The following is a 23,841-nucleotide window of genomic DNA, read 5'->3' as shown; positions in this document are numbered from 1 at the left end:
GTCCCGCAGAAATCTCCAATTGTCTTCCACGTTGTATGATGCTATATCCCCTTCTATTTCGTTAAATGCTTCAAGTAACTTGTCTCTAAGTCTCTGTCCGTTTGCAGGGTCTTTAAGCTTCCACACCCTTCTTCTCCAAGCCTGTCTAATTCTGGGCACCCATTTTGCCTTGATCCCAAAGTCGCTAACTACTAATCTATGTTGTGGGGTACATTCTTCGCCAGGGTAGGTTTTGGCATTTATAAGCCGCCCTCTTTCCCTATTTCTGGCGAGGATGTAGTCGATTTGGCTAGAGTGTCTGCCGGAGCGGTAGGTGACTAGGTGACTGGCAGGTTTCCTGAAGTTGGTATTGCAGACCATAAGATTGGTTGCATCACAGAACTCTGTAGTAAATTTATCCCCATAAATAGAAGAGAAATTTAAGTGTACAATAAGAATAGGGGCTATCTCTGGAGTATATTAATGGTACTGGAAAGGGCTTCCTCATTATGTGGCCATGTTTTTCCTTCAGCTGTTGATTTGCTACTGTCAACCATGTTTATGTCACCAGTCTCAGACACTGACCATTCCCTCAGATAAAATCAATATGAGAGAGGGAGAGGGCGGGAGGGAGAGGGGGAGGGAGAGGGAGTTGGAGTTGGAGTTCTGCCATTTCTATGACAACTGCCTGGCAGCAAACATGAGTCACTGCTGACTTACCTCAAATCACTGAACAGGTGACCAAAACCCCCCCTTCTAAGCATGTTCATTCACATACCTCAAGACAGCAAAGCTCCTAAGGAAGGGGCTATAATATACCTACTAAATCTCCCTACCAATATAATTTAATAAAAGTCTACAATAAAAAAAAAATCAAATGATATCTTTGTACATTGCACAGCCTGAAAGTTTTTTGTTTTTCCAGCCTCTCAAATTACAGTAGAGCCTTCTGTTCTCTGGCTAGGAGGTCCTCAACCAACTTTGTAGAATCCTTATACCCATCACTTCTCAACCAACACAACTCTGTCAGCAGTCCTCCTCCTCCTCCTCCTCCATTTACCACATTTGCGGCCCACTTTGCCATCCCTCAAGAAGGTTCTTCAATATGTCTTCATATTGCTAGCCTCCCTGCCACAATCACCTTATCATATGCAAAAACTCTTCTGATTGTGAGCCAATGAGGAAGCATTCATGTGGTTGTTACATCTGTAAGAAAAAACTGCCAAATTTCCCCCTAAAAAAAGTGGGTGGGGCAGGGGACATAGTTCAGCATTTCTCAAACTAAAATTACTAATAAAGGTCCAGGATGCCTGATTCCCCTGGTGGAGAGGATTGACCTACTGGTGTCACGTAAAATGCACCTGTGTGGTGCCATGTAAAAATGCCCATGCAGTGTCACATAAAAGCATTCAGCACACTCTGTAAAGTGGTTGGCATTAGGAAGGACATCCAGCCATAGAAATCATGCCAAATCAGACTAGAGCAGCTCTGTGACTTGCTAGCTCTGGTCAAACTGTCCAACCCATGCCAGCATGGACAATGGATGTTACATGATGATAATGATATATATATATATATATATATATATATATACACCTCTACTGCTAACTGTTAATACATACACAAATGCAACCTCTGTTGCTTTTTTTTACTAATATATAGACATATGCTGCTAATTACACACACATGCACACAGACACCACTTGTGTTAAATGGTGCACTGAGGAGTTAGGTAAATTAAAGAAACACCAAAGTCAATATCTGCACAGTAGCACAGTTGTTGCAACAACTACGTCAACTGGTTACAGTCAGGTTAAAATGCTGTTGAACATGTTGATAGTGAACTTGATTGATCTGTTATTGATATTTTGTGTGATTTACATTAAATGATTCTGATGACTGGAGTATTGATAGCAGCCAGGTTACCAGTTTTAAATAGGAGTGTAGGTACTGATAATTGCTTTGTCATTTACCAACACTAGAACTAATATTGTTGGAATTGGAATATAAAGTGAGCAATAGTTATAAAAGACAAATCTTAATGTTGCTACTTAGAAACAGTCTGGAACTAAGGAAAGCCAAACATACTAGTTCCTTTTTCCCATTGCATTTCTGTTGTATCTGAATTTGTTTTTGCCAGTATTTTCCCTCTCTGGTTTTTAACTGGCTAAGTATAGAATTAACCCTTTTGATATTGACTCACCTGAGACTGCCCCTGTCTCTGATACCAATGTTTAATGTTTACCTTTCCATTCTTGCATGGATCAGAAAGAAATTGTTGGAACAGGTTTTAACCAAATCTTGTTTCCAGGCAAGGCAATATTACCTCATGGCCAGGCATGTTTTCCATTGAAGACTAGAAAGAAACATCTCTTATATGGTGGTGACACTCATTTACAGTCACATTTTGATGTCAAAACAAGGATACACATACACACTCAGTCTTCCTTCAGTTTCTGTCTTCCAAATCCACTTACAGGAATTTGGTTGACTTGAGGTTATGGTGAGACACTTACCCAAGGTGCCAAGCAATGGGGACTGAACTTGAGACTGCATAGTTAAGAAGCAAGCTTCTAAATCACACAGCCATGCCTGCACTTACATTTTGGAAAGGACCAGAGCAAGCATGGAAAAATGAAAGTTACAATGATGAGAATTCTAGTATAATTAAGATTGTTGATCAGAAAGTTTTATTTGTAAAGGGTAGTCTTTTTTGAAAGTTGTAAAATTTCCATTTTAGAATATAGATTGAAATGGAGTCTATACATGTGCGACTGTATGGTTAAGTTTTATTCTCAACCACATGGTCTTAGGTTCAATCCCAGTGCATGGCACCATGGGCAAATCTCTTCTACTACAGTCTTGGGCTGACCAAATCCTTGGGAGTAGATGATAGAGAGAAATTAAGAGAAATCCATCATAGGCTTGTTAGCATTTCAACCACATGGTTCTGGGTTCAGTCCCACTGTGTGGTACCTTGGGCAAGTGTCTTCTACTACAGTCCTGAGCTGACCAAAGCTTTTTGAGTGGATTTTGTGAATGAAGACCGAAAGAAGCTTGTCACACATAGACATATGTGTGTGTGTGTATCTTTGTACCCTTGTCTTGATATCATGTAATGCTTGTAAACGAGCATCATCATCATCATAAAGCAATGTTGTTTGTTTCCAGTTCTCCATTGGTTGGAAACAGGATAGGGTTGGCTACAGACAAGGTCTCCGATCATAGAAAATCTCCCTCAACAATTTCTGTCTGACCCATGCAAGCATGGAAAAGTGGACATAAAATGATTATAGCAATAACTCTTCTTAATTTAATTTTTGTCTTTTGCTTTCTTTTCTTCATTAAATTAGATGGTTTTATGCTTTTGAAATAGTATTCCATTATATTCCAATTGATAATTTTGATTGTGTTGTGATTTTTTATTTTTTAGTTAAACAAAAAAATCATTAAAAGACATATTTGATAGATGAATAATTTTGTTTGATATTGGTTGGAATCTGAATTCAAGATTTAAATTACAGATTGTTTAATACTGTTACACTGCTTATATTTTTTTAAAACAATTTTGCTAAAAAGCTTTTGATTTCTGTACATCAATTAATTTAGTAATTATAATTTTGGTTTTTTCTTTCCGAATATATTTTCATATTAGCTACAATAACAAACCTTGAGATAACTGTTGGCTCATATGTTTGTTGCCTAATCTATTTCTCATGATTCTACATTTGCTGCTTCTAGACTTGCAGCCATTACATGTTTGTTTACAACTTACTAAAGAGAATATCTTTCGGTCAATGTCTGCAAGAAAAATTCAGGTAAAGGCGGATATCTTACAAAGCATATTAACACAAACTGTATAAAGTTTTAATAGAAGATATTAAGTGATATATGAGGTCATTAACAAGCTGTAATTCAGCAGTCACTATATTGATTCAAGATTTGAAGTGATTGTACTTAGCTATATTTTCAAACAAGCCAGATCTTGAAGGAGTAAGGGTGAAATGTTTTGTGTAGGCTCTGAAATGTGAGGCATGGTAAGTAGGATGAGTGGGAAGGGAGTAGTGCGATTCTGGGTGTGGAGGGTCTACAGGTGGCTGGATCAGAGGAGAAGAGGTTGTTGTAGCAGAAATGAAGGGAAATAGTAACTTGACTGTGAGTGCTGGAGTGTGCTGATTAACAAATCATTTTTGTTGTCATCCTCATCATCATTTTTGTCATCTTTGTCATTGTAACTCATGCCAGCATAGATGATGGACATTAAATGATGATGGTGGTGACACTGTTCAACAGGATCCAACAAGCCAAAGGGCTGCATAGAGCTGCTCTGTCTATAATACATTAAAAGTCAGTTTGAATCTTGCTTGCTTGCTTGCAATGTTACCCAGCCAAACTGGTGCATAATGGGAAAATACTTTGAATTAGGTTTACCCTAAAATGTTAGTAGGAACAGAATGAAACAAGTTTTGCATAAATTGGAGCAGTAGTTATTGTGATGTTTGGGGTATAAATACCCAAAATACTGCATAATGGGAAAATGTTCCAAATTTAACTTCATCCTGAAAGGGAAGAAACTAATCTTTCGATTAGACTGATTTGACAACAAAAAAATACAATTTGTTTTTTTTTATAGTAAATATAGATACATACAACCTTCAACAGAGTAACAGTCATACATACAACATGAACAGACACACTTATCAGTACATAAACATATGTTTACATATGCAAACACACACGCAGACATGTCTACACACTTACATTTGTAAATGCTCACATATATACTTGTGTATATAAGCATATAGTCTAGTCATTAATATTTGTATGTAGTAGCAGTATGAGCTCTTTTACATATGTGTGCAATACTCTAGTATGGATCAGCAACTGGGGACTGGAGAATTTTCTTACCCTATAGAGGGATCCTAGTCTTTTGTTTCAGTTCAATTATGGAGTCACTGCGAGAGGTTATCAGAAATTGTAACCCTTAATATTAGTAGTAATTTTAAGGGTTTTTGATGTTGTGATTAGAGAGTGGGGTACAAGGGTTTTTTTTACTTTTTAGGTCTGGTGATTGTGTTTTCATACTGTTATCATGTTAGCCCATTGAAGAATGTTCTGAAATCCATTGCTCATTCATAATGAGGCATAACTGCTGAAAGATATTTGTATTCTGAGTGTGGATGACATCTGGGTGCAGAAGGTTGAGGTGAGTGAAAGGTGGTGCCTTCTACATTGAAGGCACTCTTTGTAGAACATTAGTGTTTTTATGGAATCTCCTTGGAGGAACGTTGTTGTATAACTGTAGTGTTAAATTTTGTTGTGCATTAGGGTATCCCCTGAAGCATCTTCTCTCCCGTCTCTTTTCCACCTGAAATAACCACCTATCTTCCCTACAAGACACCTGTTCCCGTCCCATCATACTTTAACCTTTCATTACCTGACATAAAGCAACCTACCTCACTATTACCACCACCCCCACTCATTTGAGGGGGTTTAATCTTGGTAGTACTTAGTGACCTCACTGGTGCCAGTGCTATATACATTTTATAAAGTTGGCATTAGAAAAGGGATTCAGCTGTAGAAACCATGCCAAAGCAGACATTGGAGCTTGGGATAGTTTTTTGGCTCACTTGCTACCATTGAACTGTCCAACCCATGTCAGCATGAAAACAAATGATGGTCTATGACCTGATCACTGATAAGATTCCACCAAACAAAATTAGCGTTTTTAAAAATGGTACAATCTGTATTTTGTGGTGGCATAGTAAATATAATTCAAATGATTAAAAGATCTTTAAAATCAATGCAGAATGGATTACAAAAGAGATTCCAGCCAGTTCAGCAACTGCAGAATAAAATTTGAATATATTAAAGACTGACAAGTTTGATAAATCTCATCTTGTTTCTTTGCAAGTTTTATTAATGTTGGTTTGGGAGGTGTTTTGACTGAATTATTTATTATGTTGTCACTATCATTGTAATTGATGATGTTCTTGACACTGTTTTTATTGCTTCCTCTATATCACCAACGTTATTAGTCTCATCTTATTTATGAGTCGAGTCTCTTCAAAAGTAGTAATTAAACTTGGTATAATGAGGGCTGTGTGGTTATGAAGTTCACTTTGCAGTCACATGGGTTCAGATTCAGTCCCATTGTGTAGTACTTTGGGTGAATGTATTCTGTTATAATGCTAAGCCAGCCAAAACCTTGTGAGTGACCTTTGTAGATCATCATCATCTTCATTTAACGTCTGCTTTCCATGCTGGCATGGGTTGGATGGTTTGACTGAAGACTGGCAAGCCAGTAGGCTGCACCAGGCTCCAATCTAATTTGGCAAGGTTTCTACAGCTGGATGCCCTTCCTAATGCCAACCACTCCAAGAGTGTAGTAGGTGCTTTTTATGTGCCGCCAGCATGGGAGCTAGTCAGGGGGCACTGGCATCAATCATGTTTGCATGGTGCTTTTTATGCGCCACTGGCATGGGAGCTAGTCAGGGGGAACTGGCATTGACCACATTTGTATGGTGCTTTCTACATGCCACCAGCACAGGAGCCAGTCAGGCAGCACTGGCATCGACTGCATTCACATGGTGCTTTTTACATGCCACCGGCATGGGGAGCCAGTCAGGCGACACTAGCATCGATCCACACTCGAATAGTGCTTATTATGTGCTACTGGCACAGGTATCAGTCAGGCGACACTAGCATCGATCCACACTCGAATAGTGCTTATTATGTGTCACTGGCACAGGTATCAGTCAGGCAACACTGGTCACAACTTCGATTTCGATTTCACTTTACTTGCCAGGTCTTTTCAATCACAGCATATCTCTAAAGGTCTCGGTCTCTTGTCATTGCCTCTGTGGGGCCCAACGTTTGAAGGTCATGCTTCACCACCTCATCCCATGTCTTCCTGGGTCTACCTCTGCCGCAGGTTCCTTCCAGATGGAAACTGGAAAGCTTATCATTGTGTATGTCTGCATGTGTGTGTCTTCCTCTTGTTTTAATGCTTCACACTAACTGTAAATAAATTTCACTGTTGTAAAAGCAACGAAATTTGCTTGCAATATCTTGTGAAAACATGTCAGGATGAGAGAAGTATATTACCTTGTTTGGGAACAAGTGAAAGATGGCAAGTAGAACATCTAGCTATAGAAATTTTGCCTCAATGAATCTCATCTGGAAAAGTGGACATTAAAAACTGATATTGATGAGGAGATATTTAGTGGTGTGTGTGTTTGTGTGTGTGTGAACAACACTAGCACTTTTTTTTTTTTTTCAACTTACAAATTCTCAGTTAAGGATCTCAACATTTGCATATATTTTATAATTTGCATTATGTCCCACAACAATTAAAAGCATGTGAAATCTAATTGGGAATTTTGTCTGTTTATTTCATGTTCTAGTTTATTGCTTCTATACAGATTCAAGATCAGATTTGAAAACCTGGGTTGGTACTATCAATTTGGATCTTGAATTGATGATATCTGATCTCTGTGTCTACTGTTGGAATTGAAACTGTCTGATTTCTTAGCTTCTGTTTGTGATGCTGTAAATTCACTGTTCCTTGGTGGATGCTGACATCAAAGAACAGTTATATAAATTAAACTCTTTTCTTTTTCTATTTTTAATTGTTGTCTATGTAATGTTTCTACATTCAATAGTTTTTTTTATCTCTGTTTTACTAATTAGGGATTATGAAATCGCTTGCACTTTTTAATTTCTTCTATTGATTTTATCACTGAGATACTTGTTTTAATAACTATTTTGATGTTGGTAGGGTGTGACATGAGGGAGATTTGGCTGCTATTTCTAGATGGCTGAGTGATTATATCTAGCATTCGTTAGAGACCCAGAGATATTTTTTATCTCTTCCTTTATTGCCCAACCTATCCTTATACATCACTGGCCACAATGTGCTTCCATTCATCCCTTGATTGCACCCCTCCTATCATCTTGGCAGTCTTCTGAGTGGTCACTTTTGATCTCTTGTACATTGCTTGACACTTGAATGGGTTCACTTGTTGTCTGTGAGCCTTGCAACATGTCTGGCCCTGCAGAATCTGTGCAGTCACATTCTTCATAACACTCCCTCATCAGATTCCCCACATTTTGGATATAATCCTGCGTATGCTTCTCAGAAGAGACCCTGTACTTGGTGTAAAGATGATTTGGTTGAAACTAGAAAAGGCTTTTATGGGACAAAGAAATTTGGATAGAATACAAGTGACTGAGTTTGATGCCTCGCTTAATCTAGTCATGTATTTGTGCTTAAAATATATAAATTACATTGAATTGTAACTATTGAAGAAAAATTCAAAATTCTATTTTAGAATTACACATTTGAACTAAGAATAAATTAAATGGCCTTGTCGAAGGCCATTAGTAAATATCAGACATCAATTTAGATTGATATATCGCTATAAAAAGTACCATTTGGATTAGTTCCTAGGAAACAAAATAAAATAAACAAACAAAAACTATGATCTCATTCATTGCTTTTTTTTTTGTTTTAGTGATTTCTTTTTATTTCAAGAGTGCTTCACTTTTGATATATTCTGACACCCTGACAATGTTTCATTATAAACATACAGTTCATTTTGTGAGAGGCAAGTTAAGATTTGCTATTCTGAAGAGTTTTGTACATTGATTTTTCCTACAAACACTGAAAGGTCATTTTTCACTTTGGTGAATTGCTGTTAAATGCAATAACTTAACGAAAAATGTTGTTAGAGCACTAACATGTCCATCTTTCAACTCTGTATAAAGGAAGTCTTTCTTTCATGATAAGAAGTAATCTACCTAATTATTGGAACATGGATCCAGTTAACCATTACTTTATAGCTTTTTGAAAATCTGTCACAAATTCCTATTTTCTCACAACCAACTGTAATTCAGTAGCTGTGTGGTTAAGATGTATACTTCTCTCCAACATGGTTTCAGGTTCTGTCTCACTGGGTGACACCTCAGGTGTCTTCTTCTATAGCCTCAGGCCAACCAAAACCTTGAGAATGGATTTGGTTGATAGAAACTGCAAGATAACCAGTGCTGCTTGCATGTGTATGTCTCTCCTTTGTATGTGTATGTGTACATCTGCTCTTCTCCCCAAATTGCTCAACTACAGGCTTTGACATTGTTGTCATTTCCCTTGCAAATGAATCATCTGCTTGCGTTGTACCTCTGAAGATATCTCTGACTTGAAAAACTGGTAAAGGCTAACTGACTAGAGAAAAGGGAAACAATGCTTCGATAATCTGTTTAATCCATGTTAGCATAGAAAAACCAATGTAAAATGCACACACACAAACACTCCTACTGTAACTCATTTTGCTGTGGACAGCCAAGTCAGGGACCTCTTGCTAATACTTATATATATTACAATATCTTCAAGCACCACAAAATTTACTGAACATAGAAGGTTGGCTTCATTGATGTATGTATTAGGCATCTCATTGTTATACACACACACATACACAACTATATTTACCACATATAATATAGAATTTGTTTTCTGTAATTATTTTTTTTTTGTAGAAGTGGTGGAACCTACTGGTAAACACCATGGCAGACATGTCTCATTGTACTTGTGTGTATGTATAGTTATGTATGTATATGTGAGATATGTGGTCATTAAGAATGAAATGTCTGATTTTGAACTTAAAGTTTATTTTACTTTATCTCAACAAAAAGCAGTGCAGTTAATCAAAGTGTGCGCCTAAATTATCAACACAATTTTGCCATTTTATTGGTAGCTTATTTATGCCAGCAGCAAAGAATTCTAGAGAGCAAGAAGTGATGAAATCATGAAAGTTGTCTAATGCCTGAAAACATGATAGTCAATTGATGCAAGGTGAATATGGTGGATGACAGAGTACTTCCAAGTTCAGTTCCTGTAACTAGAGTAGCGTTGTTTGTGCAACATGTGGTTGAGCGTTGTCTTGTGAGAGAATTGGCCTGTTTCTATTGACTAATCTCGGTTGTTTAATTGCAAATTCACTCATCATTTCATCCAATTGGTTGATGTATACATCTACTGTAATTGACTTACCAGGTCTCATGAAGCTGTAGTGGATGACACCAGCACTGGACCACCAAATAGACACCATTAGCTTTTTTTGGTGAATATTCTATTTTGGATTGTGTTTTGGTACTTCGTCTCTATCCAACCACCATGCAGAATGCTTGCTAGTGTTGAAAAGAGTTCACTTTTCATCACACATAACAATACGGTGTAAAAATGGTTTGTTTTTATGCCATGACAGCAAAGAACAACAAGTTTCAAGATGTATCATTTGATGCCCATTTAGTTCGTGTGGTACCCACTTGACCAGCTTCTTTACCTCACTGATTTGTTTCAGATGGTCCAATACAGTTGGAATTGAAACCTCAAACCTTGCTGCTAACTCACACATAGTTTGCAATGTACCTGCTTCTTCTACAGTTTTGAGCTCATCATTATCCACTTTGGTCTCAGGTCTACCACGGGGTTGATTTTCAAGAGAAAAGTCACCAGACCAGAACTTCTCAAACCATCGACGTACAGTGCACTCATTTGCCACATCTTCACCAAATACCTCATTGATGTTTTGAGCTGTCTGGGATGCATTGGTTCCACGACAGAACTCATATTCATAAACAACAGGAATTTTTTTATCTATCCATGGGTTCACAAAAATTGATTTACAAGAGAAAATTAACAATATAATTAGACACCATGAATTTCATTTCGGAAAGTGATGTAACTCTTCAGTGTCGTAAAACAAAGAATTGTCAGGATAAGACATTAAAGTTAATAACTCTCAAACTTGGTGCATAAGAAAATCAGACATTTAATTCTTAATGACCTGATAATATAGTAAATATCCATTTTTTAATGATGTTGTTTCGATTCAGTCACCTGAATAACTTGCTCCTGAATTAATAGTGGCTGAGTATTCCAGAAATACATATACCTCTAATGTAATTCTCATGTATAACCAAAGTGACATTCTGTGACAAGGCTGTGCTTTTTGAATTATGGATACAATCTGTTATGATGCACTTCTATACAGTTTCTATTTGTCTAGTTTTCTATTTGGCTGCTTTTACTACAGCAGCCAAATAATACCATAGATAGACAAGTGATGAGTGAAAGGGAATGAGATGTGGGGGGGTGAAAATGCTTGATGAAGCAGTGTGTAGGTGGAATAAACATGATCTTACTATGTAGACTGAATGTTTCATAACAATGCAATTCTCTCATCAATAAATCTGTATTTCTTTTCAAAACTGCATTTGTCATAAATGTCTGCTGTTTAATGGTGTATTTATTTATTGAATGAATCTATCAGCAAGAATCAATTGGCTATGAAATATTTGTATGGTTTGGATTAAATTTTATCAAGCAGAAACTGAACTTCAACTGCATGATGACTGGCAATTACTTCTGCTCTTTTAGTTTCTACCAACCTAATCTGGAATAAAATGCTTATTTAATAGTGTGTTACCACATATTTGGGGCCAAATGTTTTAACTATACTAAAACAAAACTAACTGAAAATATAACAAAACAGGAAAGCATAAGTTTATTTGGAAAATGGTTGTTTTTACAATGTATTAATGTCAGTGGGAGATATCCCCCACCCCTTTTTTTTTTTTATTAATAAGAATCCCCTGAATGAGGGCTGGGTCGTTAATGTTAGTGAGTTAACTTTCATACTTTGACCAATTCCTGTTTGTTTCAATAGAACATATTATTAGTGTCCTTCTGCTATTCAGTGAACCACATTTTGACTCAGATAATATTTCCTCTCTGAAAGTATTTCCTCTTCAACAATATGGTTTTCTATTTCAAAAGGATGTTTGGAGATTGGTATATTTTCATTGGTTGAAAGAGCAGGCCTAATAAGTCCATCTTTTGTACAGTTGATGCATGAAGAGTAATTGTGTTTTAGCCAAAATTAATTTGTCTACTTCATAGATATTGTGCGTGTGTGTGCGCGTGTGCGTGCACGCGCGCGTATATATATTTTCATATGCATGTGCGCGCACGCGCAGGCAGGCAGGCAGGCGAAAGTGTGTGACTTAGTGGTTAGAGGTATTTGGCTCATGATCATAAAGTCATAAGTTTGGCTCCCAGTGACACATTGTGTCCTTGAACAAGACACTTTATTTTATGCTCCTCCAATCCACTCAGCTAGTAAAAAACGAGTTGTACTTGCAATTCAGAGGGTCAGCTTTATTGCGTTCTGCGTTACACTGAATCTCCCTGATAACTACGTTTAGAGTAAGCATGTCTGTGGAGTGCTCAGCCACTTGTACATTAATTTCATGAGCAGGCTGTTCCGTTGATCGAATTAACTGGAACCCTTGTCATAACCAATGGAGTGCCATTAGCGTTCCATGTGTATCCAATCAGTTATTTAACCTAATTTGTGTTTCCATTCTCTTTTGAAAATTAATGGAGTGTTTATAATTTATGATGTTATAATAAAAAGACAAAATCTCCTGTTTTATTCTGCTCTCAGATAATATATATCTATTATTTGGCTGTTGATGGTATGTATATACATGTGTATGTGTATGCATGTCTAATTCTAAACATATAAATAATTGCATTGGCTAGTTTATGTAGTATTAGCATACATAATCTATTAACACTAAATTGTTGCTAAAGATACCTGATATGAAGTACCATAGCAGTGAATGTCATCTTAAACACCCTATTTGATCACGTATAATGCCAGAAATATAATACAAAACTTTGTATATTGACTAGCTCAGTCCTGCAAACTCCTTAGTCCTATCACTAAGTGTGGACTGGCACAGGCACCATGGGGATTACTTGAGAGCTAATTAGTCTGGTAGTAGCACTATGGGGGATTACTACTGAGCTAATTAAGATATCTTTCTCTTCTTATCGGATTCAGTTAGATTTGTTTTATTAATGGGTTAATACTTTTACAGAATGCTATTGATGAGAATAAATTTTGGTGAGTGTATTCACTTCATTTTAATCTCTTACTGTATGGTGTGCTATGTTAGGCTTGTTCATTCATTTATATCCATTTCCCCTCTGCCCCATGCTGACAGTCATGTGATGTATTACTGAGACATTGTTTTGCAGCCACATACCCTTTCTGTTGCTGATCCTTCTGTTGTTTTCCAAGTAAGGGACTTTTCGTTCCTCTCATTTCTGAAAGTGTAGAGCAAGTAAATGACTTCTTTGATAGAGAATGCCATCAAACACCATTTGTAGCTCGTTGCTGTTTCTCATGTAAAGCACCACACAAATGCACACATTTCCATACTGTTTCATCTACCTGGTTCTTTCTCAAGGTATTGGTTGACCTAAGTCTATGGTAGAAGACACTTTTACAATGTGTGCCACAGTGAGATTGAACCTGACATTGTGTGATTGGAAAGTGATCTTCTTAACTACATGGTCATGTCTATCTTTACTCTAGCATAATGAAATATAAATCTTGTATGAAAACTCACTTTATATTGTTTTATCAGATGACTAAAATATGATTATTAGAGATTTTTATGCTTTTGAATGACACAAATTTACTTTTATTTACTTTTCTGAATTGCAATCTGTATATGACTCACACTCAGAAAAGAGAATTTAGTAACTATGTATGATGGTTTCACTAATTCTTTAATATTGTGAACAAACATAGACACACTCTTGGCCCTCCCAACCTTTTGACCCTGTGGGAAAGAAGACAGAGTTTGCATCAGTACTTTGCAGGTACTCATTTCATTTAAGGAAACTGGAGCAATGAGGAATTGTGTGCCTTGCTCAAGGACACATGCTTCCCTATTCAGGAATCAAATTAATGATCACAGGCCTAACACCCTAACCACTAAGCCTTCAAACCTTCACTAATGATTACACAATATATAATACAAGGGAACTAAATGATTTCCTATTTCAGAATTCAGAAATAATACAGAATCCTACTTTCAAATAAATTTTTTTCTCACTTCTTTCTCGCTACAGTGAAGGGCTCAGCAAGCATGTAATTTTAGAAATTGATTGTTGCAAATGCCAGGGGAATATTTTGTTTAGATTTAGAAATTTTTGATATTTGTCAAGTTCATGAATAATTTCTACACATTTGTATGAAAATAAATTTTATAGCCTGATGGTGATGATGATGATACTAAAATAGTATCTTTCCTAATACCATTATCATTACTCTATCACCTTCTAATGGGGCGTGATAATCCACTTGTATGGTTTTCAAACCCAAAAGGTGTAATAGTTATTTGGCTGGCCATGCATTACAAATTATATAATATGTGTATTGAAACAAAAATAAAATTTATATGGATTGATTACAGTAATAATCAATGTATTTGGAGTTACTATTTTGAATAATGGTTCTAATTTATTGATCTCAAGTATCAGTCGATGGCAGATGCAATTAAAAAGACTAACTAATGTTTTTATAATTTCAGCAATTTTGCTCTCCCCACCCCTATCTGATTTAATTTTGTAGTGAGTTAAAGAAAAATCTGATGGTTATAATATGGTTTTCATATTGTTGTTTATGGTTTTCATATTGTTGTTTAACCCCAAGTTTACCCTATTTGAGTTCATTTATGCCATGACCATCCAGTAATTTTTGTTTAGGAATATCGTTCCTCAGACTGTGTTTTACTCTTTTCAGCCATGTCGCTGCTGTTATGCTATGTTTTTTTTGTTTTTTTTTTTCCTGTATTTAAGATGGTGACATGTGGGATATTTGATTTATTTCTAGCAAGTTGAGCAGACACAATCACATGCAGCTCATCTTCAGGCTGTGTGGAATCCATTTTACTTGACCCTTTTTTTTTTATACTAACCTGTTTGGGAATTTTGATCTGCAGTACAAACTTCTTGTTTTAAAGTGACCCAAATTAAAAAAAAAAAACACTTGCATAAAAATTTCATGCTAATTTATTTTCCAAACACCTGCATATTAATGGGTTATTTTCATAACTTCTTGCATATTCTCAAAATTAACTGCAATAAAGGCAGCATATTTTAACTGAAATATGGTAACAAAAGGGTTAAGCTATTCTCACCATCTTCCAAAATAACAAAATGGTGTATAGCCCTGTGTCCCCCACTTCCTTTTTATAATCTTTTTGTGGGGAAGTGAAGGGTAGTCTCCATGATCCTTTTGGGGGCCTCTGAGATTGGTGAATGAGAGAGGAGGTAGGAAGGAAAGTATCCTTAGATCAAAGACATGGTCCAAATGCCTGCAACATAGTGGATTCCACCAAAGACATCCAAAGCACCAGGTGTTGGTGTTAAATTGGGTGGGGGATTAAGTCTATGGTAGGATTTGAACTCAGAATACAAAGTGTTGGGACTGACACTGCAAGGTATCTGATTATTCCTACAGTTTTGCCAATCTGCCAGTTTGATTACCGCCTTTATTTTTTTTATTGATTCTGAAAGAATGAAAGGCAAAGTTGACGCTGGCATGGTTTGAGGTCAGAAATCCCAATATTGGCTATTTAATCCTTTTAAAACCAACCTGCTTGAGACCACCCATAAGAAAGTGCTCGTATTTATATTAATATCTCTTAACATAAAAAATGATATTGTGAAACTTCACTTTGTCAATACCAGCATGATAGTTAATGATGTATGAAGTTGCAGTTATTAGACAAAACTTTCTGAAATTTTCATTATATTGAAAATTAATAGAAAAACATTGCCAATCTACTCATAGGAAATACATTCATGAAAGAGTTAAAAAAAATTCTTTATTCAGAAGCTACAGTGAAGCATTGATGTCAACCATCTATTACTGTTACGATTCTGTGATAATATTCCAAATGATGTTGCAAAAAAAAAAAAAACCTTGGCTTTCATGAAATCATTACATGTGATTTATATTGATTTATGAATGGGCTGCAAATATACTCAAGGATTAGACAATCTCAATCTCATCGATACAACAATAAAAATACACACATTTAAGTCTCGTAGCTCAATATGGCTCAGCTATGTGTATATCTTCTGTGGTTAATTTATTTGTTGAACAAGTATATATATCATAATTTGTTATAATTATATATAATACACAGGCATGGCTGTGTGGTTGAGAAGCTTCTGCTTTGCAGCCTCATGGTTTTGAGTTTAGTCCCACTGTGTTTTCTGCCTCAAGCCAGCCAATGCCTTATGAGTGAATTTGGTCTTAAAACTGTGGAAGCCTGCTGTGCAAGTGTGTGTGTGTGTGTGTGTTTGTGTTTGTCCTTGTCCTGTTCTGCTTGGTAACTGGTATTGGTTTGTTTACATTCTGGTAACTTAATAATTCGGTAAAAGAGACCAGATAAAATATTGGGGCCTATTTGTTTGACCAAAGCCTTGAGGCTGTGTCCCAGCATGGTTGCAGTCCAATGACTGAAACAAAAGAAAAGCTAAGATAATTATAACTTGTTTTAATTGTGCATAATTATTTGTTTTAATCATATATATTATGTTATATGTAATTGTAAATTGTTATATTATAAATTCTTATAGTTATGTTTAATAATTTAGTATTTAAATAAATTTGTTTCTTTTCTGTTTTTAGGTAAGTCTGAAATGTGTATGGATTAAAGTTTTACCTCTTGGTTTTATGAACAGAGAATTATTATCATCTCTTGGTATGTGGTTTATAATTTAATTCATATCTTATGAAATAAGTTTGGTTATTACTAATTACTGCATTCAATTAGAATTTTGAATTATCTCTTCCTATTTCCCCTTTGCTCTCTCTTTCTCCCTCTCTCTCTCCCTTACTCAATTTTCAGTGAAGTTTGTAATTTTAAACAAAACAATCAATGCATTTTTTTTATCAATACTGTGACTAATAATGTCTGCTTATCATATCCCTCTTTTAATCTTTCACACATCACACCATTCTATTGTTTTGTTGTGTACATAATGAAGGCCATTCTTGATGTAATGTTAACATTATACATGAAACCACAGTTTTTATCGTTAAAACTGGAGAAACCAGATAAATTTATTATTAATCATGTTGTTAAAAATAGCATTCTAGAAGAGGCTTAAATATTAATTTCTTTGATCCCCTCCCTAAAAAAAAAAAAAAAAAAGACGGAGAAGAGAGAAACTCCCAGAAAAACAGATTCAACCTTGCAGATCAAATATTCCCCCTTTTGCATGTCTTTGTTTTATCATTTTCTTTCTTTTTTGTTTTTTTTTTTATGTGAGACTTTACTGTTATAAAAGTATGCTGCTAAAATAATCATCTTGCAGCCTTAAACTGGGGTTAGCCTTGTCTATGAAGCTTCCTTTGAGGAAAAAAAAAGATCAGCTCTCTGCTATATTGTCAAATAATAAGCTTTGAATCATGTTGCGACACTGTTGTTATATTTGTGCAGAAAAAGTGGAGGAGATAATGCAGAGGGGTAAAGAAGTATTGCAGCATCTAATGTGGTAGGGCATGAGGCTGAGTAGAAGTTCATGTAATCTTGCCTCTGTCTTCTTTATGCTTTCAGAATTAATAAAATGTATACCAGTAATATACTGGAGGTGATTAAATTGCTTTTTTCCTGGCACCTTGACAAAAAGCAGAAGTGTGTGTGTGTGTGTGTGTTTATATATATATATATATATATATATATATATATATAGATGTGCATATGTGAGTGAATAAATGACTTTAAGATTCATGTTAACTTGAGCATTCTTCACGTGGATATGATTTCAGTGATGGTTTTCTTTTTATGCCACCTTTGTTCAAATCACATCCATTTGAAGAATACAGTAAAACTTAGACAAGCAATACTTTCAGTAAGTCTTCAAACTGGTAAAAAAAAAAAAAAATTCTGAAGGTTTTCTTTGTTTTAAATTTTATTTTACTGTTACATAGGTGCAGGCATGACTGTGGGGTTAAGGAGTTTACCTCTCAACTGTGGAGTTTTAGGATCAGTCCCACTGTTGGCACCTTGGGCATGTGCCTTCTTCTATACCCACTGGACCTACCAAATACTTGTGACTGGAAACTAAAAGACTGTTGTCTGTAGGTGCCTACTTGTTTTGACATCATACAACATTGAGGATGAGCATCACCATCATACAAATGGTGCCGTTTGTTTCCAGTCTGCTGTGAAAAATGTCTGGTCATGAGGTAATGTTACTTTGATTGGAAATGGGTGAGGGTTGGTGTCAGGAAGGGTACCTGATCATAGAAAGTTTGACCCATGCTAGGATGGAAAAGAAGGTGTTAAAATGATAATGATGGTACTTATTGCACAAGTCAAACCGAAGTCTCGCTTTTCTTTCTGGTGGATATTTCTCACATAAAACAGAACTATTTGTCTAGAACTGATTTTTAAGAAATCGTATTTTTCTGTAATTAAGATTAAGGATTTATTCTTTAGTTTTGTCAGATATTGAGTTGAATATAATTAAAATTAATGTAGAATAATGGAATGTTGAAAGAAAGTTAGAAAAAATTCAGAACCACTGTTGATGGCTAAATCAGTCTGCAACAATGGCGCCTCGTTTCATAAATTCTCACTTATAAATTTGATGGCAATCCTTCTCGTTAAAACAGTTCCTTTTAATGAAAAAAAAAGAAAAAAAAAAAAAAGAAAAAATTCAACTTGGTGTTTAATCCGAGATATTCTTTAATAAATGCTTATTTATTTGCTTCTAATTTTGTATTTGAATATTTTAGTCTGTTGAAAATATGGCTATTAATAAAGTTTGAATAAAATAATGACTTTAAAGCATGCAGAGTGAACATGTCTGAAATTGTAATTAGTATTGTATTTGATAATGAATTAGTGTATATTCATCATCATCATTGTTTTAATGTACACTTTTACATGCTTGCATAGTTTGGACAGTTTATTGAGATAGATTTTCTATGGTTGGATGCTCTTCCTGTTACCAACCTGTTTCCAAGCAAAGTAATATTTCCCTAGGCCAGACACATTTCTGCTGAATATAGGAAATGAATGATGTCATATGCAACATTCATGTGATGTTGAGAGAGAGAGAGAAACAGAGAGTGACAGACTCTTTTAATGTCTGCTTTTTCATGTTTGCAAGTGTTACAGAATTTGTTGAGGCAGATTTTCCAAAGAGGGATACCTTTCATGTCACTGCCCCTCACTTGTTTCCAAGTAAGGGAATATTTCTCTATGGCCAGAAATATTTTCACAGAATATTGGAAATAGACATTGTTTGCATGACAGTAAAATTTGTTTACAACTATTATATAATGTAAAAGCTTTGGGACACTGTCTCTCTCTCTCTCTCTCTCTCTCTCAAGCACACAAATACATACCTACATGCTAGGCTTCTTTTAAGTTCCATCTACAAGGCTCACTCACAAGGTTTTGCTTGATCTGGGCTATAGTAGAAGACACTTGCTCAAGTTCCTGTGTAGTGGGACTAAGCCTAAGCCCTGTAGTTGGAAAGCAAACTTCACAGCCACACAGTATATTAGTATTATTAATATTTGATATGAATTAGTAATATGTATGTGTGTATATATATATATATATATATATATATATACATCAAAACAGTTTGATTCAGAATCTTTGGTACTCTGCCTGGCTAGTCTTCGGCCATTGGAATTAAGTTCCCTTCTTTCGTTTACTCACTCATATACATATGCAGTTCCTCATAGGTTTGTGCACAATTAATGTTGTACCATTGCATAATTTTTGAGACAAATTAGGCAATAGCATAATAGGAGTTACAGAAAAAGCATTGCATGTCGTGGGTTTGTTTGGTGTTCGTTTTTTGATGGTCTTTTTTTAGTAGACATTTTTTTGATAAGGAATATCAGTAAGCAATAGTGAAATGAAATTACAAATGTTGTGTGCTGTCAGTCAGATTTTGGTTTACTTGTCCTGTATGTGTGTATTCTATAAGAGAAAAACATGTAATAATTGAAGTAGAAAAAAAGATGCATTTCATATGCAAACTTCTGTTTGTTCTTCAAGTTGCAATCCAGCAACTTTTAGTGTTTGGCCCTGACTTTTAAGAATGCTCATGGCAAAAAAAAAAAGTGGGATAGGAAACTATAAGGGCTTAAATTTGAATGAGACATTAGATGGTACAACTGGTATGCAAGTAACGAAAACGGTGTCACACTCACCACAACCAGTGTGAATATTTGCCTCAATGCAGTTCATCATAGGTTTGTCACAATTAGTGTTGCCGCCCTTGAACCATTTACTTTCATTTTTTGGGACAAACAAACACACAAATGGACAGAATCTGTCTTTTATATATATATATAGATTTCTGTTGTGTATGTGTGTATCCTTACCTTTTACATTGCATGGTATCTGTAAATGAGTTACCATCATACAAATGGTGTCCTTCATTTCCATTCTTCCATAAAAATATGTCCAGTCATGGGGGGAGGGATATCTTGGTTGCAGCAAGGGCATCCAGCCCTAGACAATCAGCCTTGAATTCTGTTTAGTAGACAAAAACTAAAGGAAGCCTGTTGTGTGTATATGTTTGTGTGTGTGTTTCTGTAATTGTCTACTTTTGAAGATCTGTGAAGATCTTACTTGCAAAACAGTTACAGATGAGTAGCAGGAAAAGCATCCAGCTGCCACAATATACATGTCTAACTTATATCATAGAAAAAAACAGACATTAAATAAATCTATAATACATCAAAATTTCAAATATGACCCTTTGGTATCTGGTGATATGCTAATGCGGCTATTACCATACTAAATGTAGATGAATCAGACTTGGTCTTGGGGCTATAAAATTATAACTTAAAGTTAAGCCAGAAAATTGGCATTTACTGAAAGAACCATGAATAAGTGTGTATTAACATGAATCTAGATTTAGCTTTTGTTTTAGTAATCTTTAGCCATGACTAACATTCTATTGTTATAAACAAAGTACCTGTAGTTGGTGCCAAACCAGGCTAATGTGAACAGACTGTTGACGAGGTAATTAAGTAGACATGCACCTACATAGATTTAGATTCGTTAAACACCAGTATAGATTGGTCTGGACTAATTAAATACTGCACCACAAGATTGCAGTTACAATCTAATTGTCTGAATGAATAATTCAACAAAAAGATATAAAGATAAGTAACATATGTAATATTTGATTTTAAATGCTTAGATGTTGATGCCAAAACGTTTTCCTTAACATTTTTAAAGCAAAATCTTTTAAAGCTCAGCTTATTTTAAGAGAAAAGAAGCAATCTGTTAAAATGACGTTGACCTCCTTGAAGAAGCTACTAAATATAGCAGCTAAATCTCCCTCAATATAATCATTACCATCTTTAAAATGGGGACAGTAGCCTTTAAAACCCAGCTCTCACAGATGTAATGGAATGGACAGGTCTTTTATTGACTCAACCCTTTTGATAGCAACCTGCCTCAGACTGCCCTAAGTTCTATGACAGATTTACTGTTTTAAAGTGGTCTAAATTATCATGTTCCATCAAACTTTTATGCTAAATTGTTCCAGACTCCAGCTTAATAATTAGAAAGTTATTTTACTAAATTCTTCATTATTTTAAAAATTAATTAAAACAAAGGTAGCATATGCTAAGAGAAATATAACAAAAAGGTTAATGCCTCAATTGGCTTTTCTGGAACCAACATACCACACATTTCCATGTGAAAGCAACCTGAGGTATCACTTGATCTGCTAAAAATAGCAGATATGCTAGCACATTCAATGTAGACCTAGACACGCTGTGATGTTTATGGGTGTAATACTATTGATCACAGGTTTGGTCAATGTGGGCTGAATTACACACACAAGCAGAGAGAGAGAGGGAGAGGGAGTATATAATCCAGCATGATTTTGTTTGGCAACCTCCTTGCCACATTTTCAATCTTTCACTAATCTAATTTCTTAATATTAACCCTCTAGTATTTAAACTGACCATATCTGGCCCTAAAACATTCTACCTTGTTTTATTATGATCATACCAGCCAGATCCAGCCCGCTACACCTACCCTACAATGTGATTCTAAAAATAAACAATTACATTATTGAAATCTCAAAGCTACAAGATAATGCATGATTAATCCAAAACAATGTGAATAAATAAGCATTACTTTTGACTGAGTAATCTGAATGCTAATGGGTTAATGCAAAAGGACCCCCCCCCCCCACACACACACATGAAGAGGGAAACGTGAAAATGCTAAATTAATGTAAATCTTAGAAATGAATAACTAAAGTAATCTCACTTTGGCTTAATGTGCCTATTGCAAATGGATTCCCACATTATAATCTTCCATAGACATGATTTTGTGTTTCATTGCTCGTAAAACAGATTTATTGACTTAACTTACTTCAACATCAGGTATAAAAAAAAATCTTCAGATGTAAGAAATGCCTTAATTTTTTTAATTTTATTCTTTAAAATTAAAACAACTGCAAATAAAAAGAAATAGTTTTAGTGGATATCATTAGAATTTTTCAAATAAAGTTATTATGGACACCTTGAAGGGTTTAGCCAAACAAATCAATCCTAGTATTTATTTTAAAAATATGGTATTTATTCTATTAGTATTTTTTTGTCAAACTGCTAAGTTAAGTGGATGTAAATAAACTAACACTGGTTGTCAAACAAGTGATCAAGACTTGGTGATTTGCTGTGCTTGAAAAGACATGTCAAAGCTGTAGCCAGTGCCAGTGACACATAAAAGGCACCCAGTACACTCTGTGGAGTGGTTGGCATTAGGATAGGCATCAAGCTGTAGAAACCAAACCAAAACAGACTGCAGCCTGGTGCAGCTTACCAGTTACAGTCAAACCATCTAACACATGCCAGCATGGAAAACAGACACTAAATGATGATGATGATATATGTATATATATATATTCTGTAGGTCTAAGTTAAAAAGATGCTTGACAATATTCTGCAAAAACATGTCTGGCCATGGGAGAGTGGGAGACAGGTGAGGACTGGCAACAAGAAGGGCATCAGGAACATAGGAAATCTCCCTCAATAAACTCTGTCCAACTCATGCAAGTATGGAAAATTGGTCATTAGAATGATCATGACGATCTTCATCATTTTAGAAATGGATTGAAAGAAAGGTTACATATCTTAACTGAACAATGGTAACAAAAGGGTTGAATAGGATAAGACTTGACTATAGAATTTTTGGCTGATAATTTGAGTCAACTGGAATTAGATTTGTTTTATAGCTTTTGTGCTTTTATTTCCTCTAAAGTATGTAATATTAATACAAATGTAACATTCAGATGTGATTATACAAATCCTTTAATTTATAATTTTCATTTTTTTTTTTGAGCAAATGCCAAAAGAAGAGGGAAAAAAGAAAGGCTAATTTTAAAATTTGAGCTCAAGATAAATATATTTTTTAGAATTTACATATTTTGTTTATCTCTAAAATGGTATTAAAGTTTGTTGAAAGTAAGAATTTAGAAAAGGCCCTAAATTCTTAACAGTTGATTCAGAAACATGCAGTTTATTATTATTTCTCATCTTTATATCAGACATTATTTGAATAACTTTGAGTTGTCCTAATATGGTTTTCTTCATTCTTGGAATATCATATCACTTGAATAAAAAAACGACACACCCAGACCATGGAGGTTTCATGTGACTTATAGTTGTGTTCTAGTTTGACTTGTTACATGAATTTCTTTAAAAATATGTAGGTGGAATTTGTGCCTCTATAAATTTTAATGAATATAAACTAAGTTTGCTTCTCAGCCACACAGTTCTGGGTTCAGTCCCACTGCTTGGCACTTTGGGCAAGTGTTTTTTACTATAGTCTTGGGCTGACTAAAGCCTTGTGAGTGGATTTGGTGGGTGGAAACTGAAAGAAGCTTGTATATATATATATATATATATATATGTATATATATGTATATATATA

General features: G+C 35.2%; 1 protein-coding gene across 3 annotated transcripts in view; it reads left to right on the top strand.

The window, feature by feature from the left end:
- Positions 1 to 23,841, top strand: part of LOC106877594 (alpha-catulin) — a 329,504-nt gene that overhangs the window by 84,596 nt on the left and 221,067 nt on the right. The window contains exon 2 of one of the 3 annotated variants that reach the window (XM_052973457.1): positions 16,539 to 16,611. The exons of the other annotated variants lie outside the window; for them this stretch is intronic. The gene's annotated coding sequence lies outside the window, so the exon portion shown is untranslated. The remainder of the gene's footprint in view (positions 1 to 16,538; positions 16,612 to 23,841) is intronic. 3 annotated transcript variants of the gene reach the window in all.

This window comes from Octopus bimaculoides, chromosome 1 (assembly GCF_001194135.2).
Source record: "Octopus bimaculoides isolate UCB-OBI-ISO-001 chromosome 1, ASM119413v2, whole genome shotgun sequence".
Classification (NCBI taxonomy): Eukaryota; Metazoa; Mollusca; class Cephalopoda; order Octopoda; family Octopodidae; genus Octopus; species Octopus bimaculoides.
This window is presented reverse-complemented; position numbering and strand designations above follow the sequence as displayed.